Below are 11,584 nucleotides of genomic sequence, written 5' to 3' on the forward strand. Positions count from 1 at the left end.
ATTATTTTTATTCAATAATTTGATTTACGTTTCAAATTTTTTAGTAAATTGGGTAATGAAAAATCCAGAAAATATACATACATGATGCACATGTAGTACAAAGGTATATTTGTATAAGAAATGTCTAGGATTTTAAGCATTTCACCCCCCCCCCCCCCCAACTTCTACGCCAAATATGTGTGAGCGGGATATGTGGAAATGTAAAACTTACTAAGTGAATTTTTGACTTTAATATTTTTCTCTTTTTTATTTCATTTTTGATGAGAAAAAGGTGTTAGCTTAGGTAGTTAAACTAAGACTAATCACAAGCGAATTTTCAGAATTGTTAAAATGTAAATATCAAAACATGATGAAAGCTCCAACTATGTTTTAGAGTCTTCAAAAGTCCCTAATTTTTTTGGAATATTAGATAATGTATTTATCAAACAACCGACGCAAAACAATGACTCCAGATAAAATAGATTTTATTTCGTAGGCTACATACACCTACTCTTTATTAACTTCAAATAAATTTGAAGCCTCGTTTAATATACTAAATACAAATGTAAGTGTACTTCAAGTTGGGTAGTTTATGTTGAGTCCACAACAGGTCTGACACATACATTTGTACCTTGGATCTGAATACTTTACTGAAACATTTACAAATAAACGTGCATGCACTTAAGGTTTGTATGTTCCCTTTCACTTAAATAATTAGAAAAAAAAACTAACTTCGGAAACAAATTGTGTAAAAAAAAAAAATAAACTTGGAATTTATCAATTATTTCCTAGGTCATTTTTGCTTCACATTTTACATTAACACAAATCTTAATATGAAAGTAATACATATATTTATCCGAGCCTCTTCGGGTTTTTTTCGGGGTTTTTTTTGCATGAAATATTAAAATTTCGTTATTTTTAGTATCTGTTGTATGGTTGTTCGATCGATGCTTGCTTAATATTGTCCAATCCATTGTTAAAAAGCTCATTACTGCATTAATTTGCTATATTTTCTATTTTTAAACAAATTCACTGATTTCTTTCAATGATATAGCAAGAGGAAACCAGAAAATTTAATAAAAGAAATATTTATACTCGGGCCATAATTGACGCATGATCAAAAGAAAATTCCAAGGGTGTTTGAAGTATGCATGGTGAAATCACCGTAGACATCGATAACAAAATGGTATCTGTTGAGTTAATAATTTTGAATGTACATATCCTATATGCTTCATCAAATATATCTTTCAAGTAAAACATTTTAGCAAGTTATGCTGTGTGATTTTGTCACTTAGCAGGATTAATATGCCTGAATACCTTACGGTTCTCTCTCTCTCTTTCTCTCTCTCACGCAAACACAATTGACAAGTTTCTATCGTTTTATCTATCTAATGAATATCTATCTATCTATATATTTATATATCTATCCTCCTTACTACTGTTTATCATCTGTCTGTGCATGTGCATAAGCTCGTTGTCAAGGACGCAAGTCTGGCCTTAACTTAGTCCGATACTAGTGTAACGTACCGAGCTACTTATACTGCCAGGGGAAGGGTTCGTGCCTGGTCTTTTCCAGGGTTATGGGTGTACACTAACAAAGTCTTATAATAAATTGATTTTCTATTGATTGTCAAAAATGATTGGTATAGCCTAACCTTACTTAGGTTAATAATCAACAAGTAATTTCAGGGAATCTAGAATTTTTACAAACACGACAAGGGGTATAATAAATATATATAATTGACACTGTGTGTGATGTACTGGTGCTGCCTTGTTCAGGTCGGACAGTACACACCCACAGTGACAATCCACTGAGGTCAAACACTCAGCTAAAATGACTGACCGTCCTCTGATTATCGCATATCCTGTAGGCTGCCTTATTCAAGAGGTTTTTTGCCGGACTAAATTTTGGCGTACGCCCTAAGGCCTAACTTAAGTTTCGTCGTATCTTACGCCTTTTAGTGAAACGGGCCCCTGGATCCTGAGTCTAAGTGTCCGACTTTTCGGCACGTTAGGTGAAACCCAGTCTTGACTTGATAGAAAGGGTATCCATCACGCTCCGGGAATTATCAAGGCTGAATTGATCACACTGGTGAAGCAACATAAGCCTCACCCTAAATATGTGGTAGACGATTTGGCTTCAAAGGCAGTTTCTACAGTTTTGCGTCTACCTCCCTATCACTGAGAGCTTTATCCTACTGAGTTGGTCTGGGCTGTATTAAAAAGGTTCGTCGCCAGGAGAAATACCATATTTAAGAAAGATAAAATGAAGGAACTCTTTAATCAGGCTAGATCAACTTAATGGGTTTAGAAGTAGCGTAAGGTGGAGAGAAAAAAAATGTGGAAACTCGACGGAGTCCAGGATGAGGGGTTGCTCCTGTGCTCATACACTTGACGGACTCTGAAGACAATGACATGGACACAGATTCTAGCGATGACTAAAATAACTCTGAAATTTGACGATTCCTAGGGTTTCGTTGAGGAGTCTGGCAGTCATTTGTTGCATATGTGGTGATAACAATGCTCCTAGAAAGTCTCGAAAGATTGTTTGGGTTGGGTGTGAAGTGTTTATGAGGTGGAGTCACCGCATATGTACCAAGCCCTCTCTAAAGTCAGTTCAATGTTGGAACATTTTGTGAGGACTGAATCCAGCTCCTTCACGAGCCTCCCCATGGTGTCTGGAGAACTGCTTCCTTTTATAAGTAAAAGAAAGAAAACTAATCACTGATTTAAACATAATTTCATAAATAATTTTCAATTTTTAAAAATTACATACCAGTATTCTATACATGTGGTCCCATATAATTTAGGGGGAAACACATTTGAAAACATCTTAACAAATGTTTTACTTAATGTATCATCTCTTTTGTTACTATGACAACAACACAACAATGAAAAGATTTTCATATATGTTGTGTATTCAAGGTCAGACGCGACATATCTTCAATTATTTTGTAAAAGCAATTCCTCTGACATATCTGCAATTTGAAGATATCTACTTCACAATTCCGTAAATATTTCTTGTTTAAAGATATTTTCTACTTTGCGTTATAGTTTCAATGGAAAATATATTCTCTAACTTTATATACCGGTTTAAGTGTCCAATTGCATTTTGCATATCGGTACTATGAAAAAAACAAAATAATCAAACTCAAAAAATTGCCTGGTAATGTACCCTGAATTTTTCTAGCATTAACAGGTTTAAATTCAAATGCATAAGGAATACTACTTCATGAAAAATAATCTGAATTTGAGGAACGTCTCGTGTGCCCTTTAATTAATCAAGATATCCATAAACTCCATTCACAGGAGTAAATGTATTATTTATCAACAAACTGGTAATTTGAAACTTTTTTGGAAATTTTCTATCAGTGGTTAGTTTCATTTCTGTATTCATTGGACTGCTATATATAACCAAGCATTTTTATTTTTATTAAAGATAAATGTAATAATTGACATATATATATTGCCCATCTTTGAAGAGTTGGGATTAAAGTATATATTGAATACTTTAATTTGGTTTAATATAAAAATTTTTTATCCTTTTTCTTCTCTTCAACAAATATTCATTCTCCAAGTTTGTCTCTACCTCATACATCCAAACTCGTTATTGGACTAAAAGAGTTGTAGAAACGCGTTTTGAACAAAAATAATATAACAACTACTGCGCGGACAAGGAATATCCAATAAACGACGAAACAAGTTCAGGGATTTATCTAGCTATTTTATTTTACTACCCTTTTTATATTTAAAGGGGAAAATTTGAGTCGTAGGTTCGATTTGAGCGCCGGAGGCGCGAGAATGCTAGGGGGGTCCGGGGGCATGCCCCCAGGAAAGTTTTTAAATAAATGGAGCAAATTCCTGCATTCTGGGAGCTTCTGAAGTTCATTTCTATACATTTATGAAGACAAAAAAAAAAACTACCCTTTTTAGGCAAAAAAAAAAAAAAAAAAAAAATAACAAAAAAAACCCCACATAATATATATATATCACTGTTTCCTGTCCCCATACAAAATGATTTAAGGTAGGTAGGAATTTAAAAAAAAAAATCTAACACTAGGGAAGAGGAAAAAGTATATTCACGTGCATTTGAGGTGTTAGTCTAACCCTTTGACCCACTTACTACAGTTATGTAGAGGATCTGTTAATTTTAAAGATAACTCTTTACAAACGGTTTTATAGTAATTTTAACTTTTATTGCTGATTTATTTACTAATAAAATGTGATCAGCTAACTGCAGTGATATCAGGATTAAAAGTAAACATCGTTTTTGTTATTTCTGAGGTAATATGTTGTTGCATCACCCATATCTACAACCTAAGATGAATTAATTTGTTTCAAGTTATGACTCACCACAGGGTTAATGCACGCAGTGAAAATATTTTTAGATTAGTTTACTATTATTCTTTTGCCGTTGACATTAATTTTCACGGTCGTGTACTCAGAAGACAGAGCAACTTCAACTTCTCTTTCTGAGGAAATTCTGGCGTAGTTACCGATCACAAACACATCTATTATATAGTTTAATATTCTCTGTTTGATCTGGGAATTTTCTCTCTGAAAAAGGGGAAATTTTGGACCTATTTTAAGAGGGGAAAGGTACCGTTTACCGGTAGTAAAAACAGCCTTGATAAATCCCTGACAAGACATACTGAAATCTAGGCAAACATAATTTAAAAATTCTTAACAATTGTAGACCGTTTCCCTGCGTATGTTATATCATCTCACATGCGCAAACCACACACAGTGGCAGATCGCGGAATGTTAGTGATCGCATGGATTCAAGAAACGGGAGGTTTTTTTGTGGAAACCGATGGAAACGATATTATGTATTATTTTCTTGGATTTCTATTCTTTATACACTGTGTTGGATGTAGTGCCGCCATGGTTTTCTGAAAAAATAGACGCTATGCACTTTGTATGAACGACACATGTGTTCGATGTGCAGGCAAAGTAAGGCAGCACTATCTGTGCAAAATAATGCAGATACCTTTGAAATTCTTTAAAAGAATAAATATATTCTGTGTTTATTGATTGTAGTTTCCTTTATTCTTAATTACAAACATTTCACTACAATGTGTAGTTCATGCATTTAGAAGTTCGTGCAACCTGAATGCTTCGATCAGAAAGCAACCGACCGTAACTTTTTCAACCGGTATATATACTCCAGGGGCTCGTTTCATAAAGAGGTCTAAGTTTTGGCGTAACTTAGTCCGACTAAATCATTTACGCCCAAAATTTACGCTGGCTTAAAATGCATTTCATAAAGCTGCGTAAATGAAGGCGTAAATCTTGAGATGTAGGTCACACTTAGTCCGCCAATGTGAGCATGCGCGAAGTGTGTGCGTGGTGGAACACAATACTGAATAAAAAATATTATTATAGTAACAGTTTAAGTGTATATTTCTTCTCGATCTGCCCGTACACTAAATGAATATTTTAACGATTCAATGCAGTCATCAGTATACTCTAACAAATATACAGCTGTATAGCCATGTAATGTTCAGTATATACATATGTATGTACAGATGAAACAGATGAAATTGTTATAATTTCATATTTACACGAATATAGATTTAATTTAAAACTTTAAATTGGTGTAAACTTGCACAAATACACTTTTATAATGATGATATACCAGTATTTCTGAAAGCTGAAACACACCGGGGGGGGGGGGGGGGGGGGGGGGGGCACAATTCTAAAAAGTATTTTAAGAAAAAAAGATACCAAATAATTAATAAATTAGCTATATAGAACATGTAGTTACATTGCATTTAAAAGAGAGAGAACAATGAATTGTTAAATTCTTAAAAGAAGAAAGAGAGGGAGAGAGTGAGAAAGAAAAAAAGGAGAGAAAGAGAGATGGTACAGAACACAATTCTGAGAAAGTAGGAGAGAAAAAATAATTCATATGTTGGTAATTATGTAAAAGAGAGAGAAAATAATTAATACAATTCTTAGAGAGAGATTGTTCACATTAGCTACTACAACGTGAATCAAAATTTTGTATGTTCTCGTGTATTTTCCAATTTGCCTCACATTTACATGTAAATTACATATTTTGACGATTCTCTTAAGTTATAAGTTTCAAGAGATGAATTTTGGTCGTGTCAAAAATAGTCGTCTGCATCTTTTCATTACCGATTAAACATCATGGCTGAAAGTCAGAAAAAAGCATCGAAGAGAAAACCAAATTGGTCTGATGAAGAACTTCAGATCATGGCATCCTGTGTTCGAGAAAATCGCGAAATTTTATTCGGGAAATTTTCTTCAAGTGTAACTTCGGAAAAGAGGAAAGCGGTCTGGAATAACATAACACGCCAGTAAGTTGGAATATTTACAGCAGACTATTTCTTACGAACTAAAGTGCCTCATCTTGAAGTACTGCATGAAAATGTTAATAAATTCTTTGGTAATTATTTAAAAATACAATTATAAAGACATTTTAAGATAAAAATGAAAATAAAAACGAGCATTTTATTAAAATGAATTCAATTAAAAATCATCAATTTGTAAAGAAATATTATATGGGTGTTTCAAGATTTATCAAATAAGCACAGTTTGAAGTGTGATTTTTAAAGTTCATCTACAAAATCATTTAATGCCTAGATCAAAGGTGTTAGGAGCCGGGTGCGCCTCCCCCTTCCACCTGACACTGCATAGTTTTTTAAATTTGAATGCCAAAATAATGATAGCACATTGGATCGATCCTCCTCAAAGAATGCTTTAATCATTTGAACTTCCTAAGATATAGGTATACATATTATGTATGCATAAGTATTAAATACACTTAATAACATTATATGAACAGTTTACTCGCCTACCCCCCCCCCCCCCCCTTAACACACACGCGCGCACACACACACACACACACACACACTTTTCTCCTCAAAAATAAGAGAAAATAGCGAAATGACTTCATTGAAATATATATATATATATATATATATATATATATATATATATATATATATATATATATATATATATATATATATATATATATATATATATATATATACCTTTTCTTTGTTTGTTTGAGTTACATGTGCTTTGGTAGTATTAGATAGGGTAGGTGCAAATTAAAACTTGGTAAAGCCCCCCCCCCCAGGGGGTGGGGGGGGGGGGGGGGGTAGTAGTAATTGATCCACTTGCTCCACCCCCTCCTATGTCGTGAAATTTGCTTCTACTTAGGAAAATATAACATGTAATGAAAAACGATGTTTTTATTTTTCAAGAATCAATGCAGTCTCCATAACCTGTGGTACGCGGGAGGCAGAAGAGGTGAAGAAGAGATGGAAAGACGCAAAGATGTCGGTGAAAAAAAAAGAAGCCACAAGAAAGAATATTGTGAAGAGGACTGGGGGGGGGGCCTCCACCTGATATAGGTTTCAAACCCTGGGAGTTGGATGTACGTATTTTGACTTTTGAGGTCGAATAATCATTGTAATATTTTTTTTTAATATAATTCTACCCTCGATTATATTCAACATGTACATGACTAAGTAATAATTGCAGTTAAAAAGCCCATGGTATTCTCCTCAGGTTCTTTCCCTGATCCCAGGGGAAACCATTTCAGGTATCGAAGGGGCTGTTGATACGGCGCAAAAACCGAGCCCTTCTGAGAATGAAGCAGGTGCAGTGCCAGTTACGTACATATATGTTATATAATAATGTTAGTTTAACTAGTATTATTATATATATACATGTATATATGTTCACGATATGTGCATGTATTATTGACTGGAAGTCATACAGATCAAAAATGTTGAAATTGTGCATTCTGAATGGAGTGTCCTTATCGCGAATCAAAAACAATTAAACTTTCTCTTTTGATACGAAATAATTATTTTTTTATTACAAAGTTGCTATAAGCGATTTTATAATATTAAGGAAAACGAATGGTAGACTTTTATATATGATTTAAATATAACTGTTACTTATACACTACTGATACCGTTCATAAAGACAATATATTTTTTTTTCAGGATGTTCCAGTTCCAGTCAAGCCACCGAAAGTTCGATCGTTGAACAATCTTTTGTCAGTAAGAACATTTTTATTTGAGAAAATAAATTTGCTACTATGCTAATTTTTAAGAAACTTAATTGAACTAATATCAATAAGTTATGGATAAGTGTTTATACAGTATACTAAGTATTTATAGTTCTCATAACGTTATTTACGATAGTCAAAGAAGTTGAATTGCCAGAATTTGAAACGGAGACAGCCCCAGAAGAGCCACCAGAAGAGGGAGAGAAAATCAACAGTGACAGGAGAATCTTGGAACCATCGTCCCGTAAGTACTTTTTTTTAGTATCGTGTAAAGTAACACGTAAAAAACTTATGAGTTCTAAGGGTGGGAAAGTATTAATATTACATTAACTTAACTTAAATAACAAATGATTTCAAACTTTTGAATGATAATGAAAATGTTCCTTTGCATTTTTTTCAGAAAAAAAGAAGAAGGCGCCAAAGGATCAACTAATGGGTGAACTTGTGGAAATAAAACGACGTCGTGTTGAAATCGAAGAGAGAAAAGCGCTGGCTTTTGAACGAATTGCCTCAGCATAAAAAATGAAGAAAAAATAATAAAATTGAAACAAATGATGAATGATGAATATTTGTTTTTATTCAAAGCAAGCTTGCAACTTGCTCTCTTGTCTGATTAGCCAGAACAGGTGCGTTGTCCCCAAACAACATGTTTTGGTGGTAATTCACTACTCGTCCTCTGTCTTGTAATGGAATTTTTCCCTTCAATGCAATGTTATGAAGTCTAAAGCATGTTTCTATTATTCTGGAGCACTTAATTGGCGAAAATGGAAGAACACCCCCAGACTGATGTAAGCACCTACAAAAGGTAATATATTATGTAAACACGATAATGGTAATTTTTTTTAAAAATGTGCTAAATTTTGTTGTGATGTGGTTAATTTTTTTTATTATGACCCACCTAAACCTAGCCTTTAAAACGCCAAATGCCCTCTCATCCACCACTCTTGGTTTTCCATGGCTGTCATTGAATTTCTCCTGCCGCCTATTGCTTGGGGACTGATAGGGAGTCAGTAACCACGTGCGTAATGGGTATCCTGAGTCCCCGAGCAACCAGCCACCCTCTGGAAGAGACTGGACTCGATCAGGAAGTCCGGAGTTTGTGAGCACGTATGCATCGTGTGTTGATCCAGGGTAGCGGGCATTGATGTGTAGGAATCTTGATTAGAAATAAAAGCAATATAAATTATATGTAGAAATAACATTAATGTATCAGTATCTAACAATTAATATATGTGACTGTTTATGCATGTACCTAGGTTTAAGCGGTTACAAATTTGAAAAAAGCATATTTCCTTTAAAGGATAACAAAAAAAAAATGCATAAATGAATTAACCTCATGTTGGCATCAGCTACTGCTTGGATGTTTAATGCGTGAAAGTTTTTTTCCTACAAACGTACGCAAATTCCTCGGGGCCAGTCATTCCTTTTATTGGAATGAGCGTCCCATCAACAGCACCGATGCAGTTTGGTATGTGAGCAATTTGATGAAAATCCGCTTTGATGGATCGCATTTCACACACCCTTTCCGGAAAGTCTATGTTGTCTATGGTTGCATTGATAGCATAGCAAACTGAAGTGGACAAAAATATACCAATTTAAAAAAAATAAACACCTCTGTATAATTAATGATACAGTATCTGCCAATTATTACAAAATAAATTCCCGTGAGCGCTTTATATATCTCAATTCAATAACAATTGTGTAAAATTATTAAAATGAGTAATATCCAAGTTCTTAAATAAACGAAATACTCTTGTACATTTACTTAATATACCAATTAATAAAAAATATTTGTAGATTATTCAATCTATCATACTGGAAAATATACTATTAAGAGATATACCATTATGAATTATACGGCACACAGATGACCTCGAAATGCTGTGCAAATCCCCAACTTCAGAGAAAAAGTCAGCTTTAGCCACGTATCTTAGTGTGACAAGTACCTACATGTATATGTAAATAAGACACATATATACAACAAATGTTATATCACCCGTCATTTGCGAATTTGATTTTAGAAGAGATCGACTGTGCATAACGGTATCAACATTAAAAATTCACATGTATTCAAAATAATATTTTGCACAAGTATTATCCAAATAACTATCGTTTTCATCACTGCTCCCATGTCAATCATTTGATATACACACAAATTTACGTGAAATAAATCAAACAACAAAAACATTCAGTCATTTAAATCATATTTATTTTAATATTGTAGGAAAAAGTGAAATCTGAAATTCTACCTGAATGTACGTAGGTATAGCATGAACCCTACGCGTGGGCCTTGCCACGTATTCATCTACTTTGGACACAATATCAAGAATGACATGTCTTGGGAAGCGATATCTGTTGATTAGGTCGATGTCTTGCATACTTTCTAAGGCATTATTTCTGTCTAGAAACACCCTTTCCCTCCTTAAACGTCTTCGCTCTCGCCTTTGTATAATGAGCAAGGTCGCCATTATTGTAAACAGACTATATTTACGCCCAAACAAAAGCAGACGTAGACTTATGACCAAAATTTAGTCCGTCGTAAACGTACGCCTCTTTATTTTAGTCCCATTTCCGAACGTAGTCCAAGGATTACACCCAGACTAAGCTTACGCCTAGACGTAGGCCTCTTTATGAAACGAGCCCCAGAGGCAGAAGAGGAGCGATCGTCGGGTATAAACTAATATGGCTAAGATGGCTCGTCTGAGAATTTTTATCCGTTGTGTCGTTATCGTTGACGTCTAACAATTAAATATCGTTACCACCCATAATCCCAGAAATACTAACATTGCTCTAATTGTTCACTACTTAAACGACGTCTTGAAGACTAATGAAACAATGGCTGAAATATTTGAAAAACAACAATTTTTAAATAGCAAAAGACAGCCGAAAAATCTTCGACACATCCTTACAAAATCCAGTTTCAAAGAAATATCGGAATTTGAAGTTACCTAATGCCAGGGTTCACGATGTGGCCTGTCCCAAAATTAGACAAGGACATCATTTCAGTTTTGGTAGAACTGTTTACCATTAACAACAACACGAGCTGGACATGCTCTCCGCACATTTGATGGCATCAAATGAGAGTGGCAGCACCAGACAATAACAGGTGTCCTGTCAGTATAAAGATGTGGTGTCCTCTCTGCAGTCATTGTGAGCAATCTCGAATTTCTCTTCTTGCAGATTACACAACCAGAGTGACTCTCTCCAGAAGATGGTATATGTAAAGGAATCACATTAGGACTTTTGACTGAAGTATCTGACTAAGAAGAGTTTGCTGGTGGTTCATAAACATTCTTTATCTTTGATGGTGTCATCATCTGTTTCAATAGATTTCTTACAATGGTACTTATTCATTGACTTGTAACATCATGGTCACCATAGATTGCTAGTCCTTAAATGTTGACGATAAAGCTGGTATGGTAGTCCTTTTATAAAGCGTCGTTGGTTGGCTTTAGGTCGCTTTTCACATACTATACATACTATATATATTGCTATTTAGGACCGTCGCCAGGCATCCTATAAGATTAAAAGCACCACATATTTAATATGTAT

At 34.4% G+C, this 11,584-nt stretch overlaps 2 pseudogenes; one reads left to right on the plus strand and one right to left on the minus strand.

The window, feature by feature from the left end:
• Window positions 1-7,290: 7,290 nt before the first annotated feature.
• On the plus strand, window positions 7,291-8,569 carry LOC128176186 (uncharacterized; annotated as a pseudogene).
• A 42-nt stretch (window positions 8,570-8,611) lies between these two features.
• On the minus strand, window positions 8,612-10,500 carry LOC128175630 (putative nuclease HARBI1; annotated as a pseudogene).
• Between the last annotated feature and the right edge of the window lie 1,084 nt (window positions 10,501-11,584).

This window comes from Crassostrea angulata, chromosome 3 (assembly GCF_025612915.1).
Source record: "Crassostrea angulata isolate pt1a10 chromosome 3, ASM2561291v2, whole genome shotgun sequence".
NCBI lineage: Eukaryota > Metazoa > Mollusca > Bivalvia > Ostreida > Ostreidae > Magallana > Magallana angulata.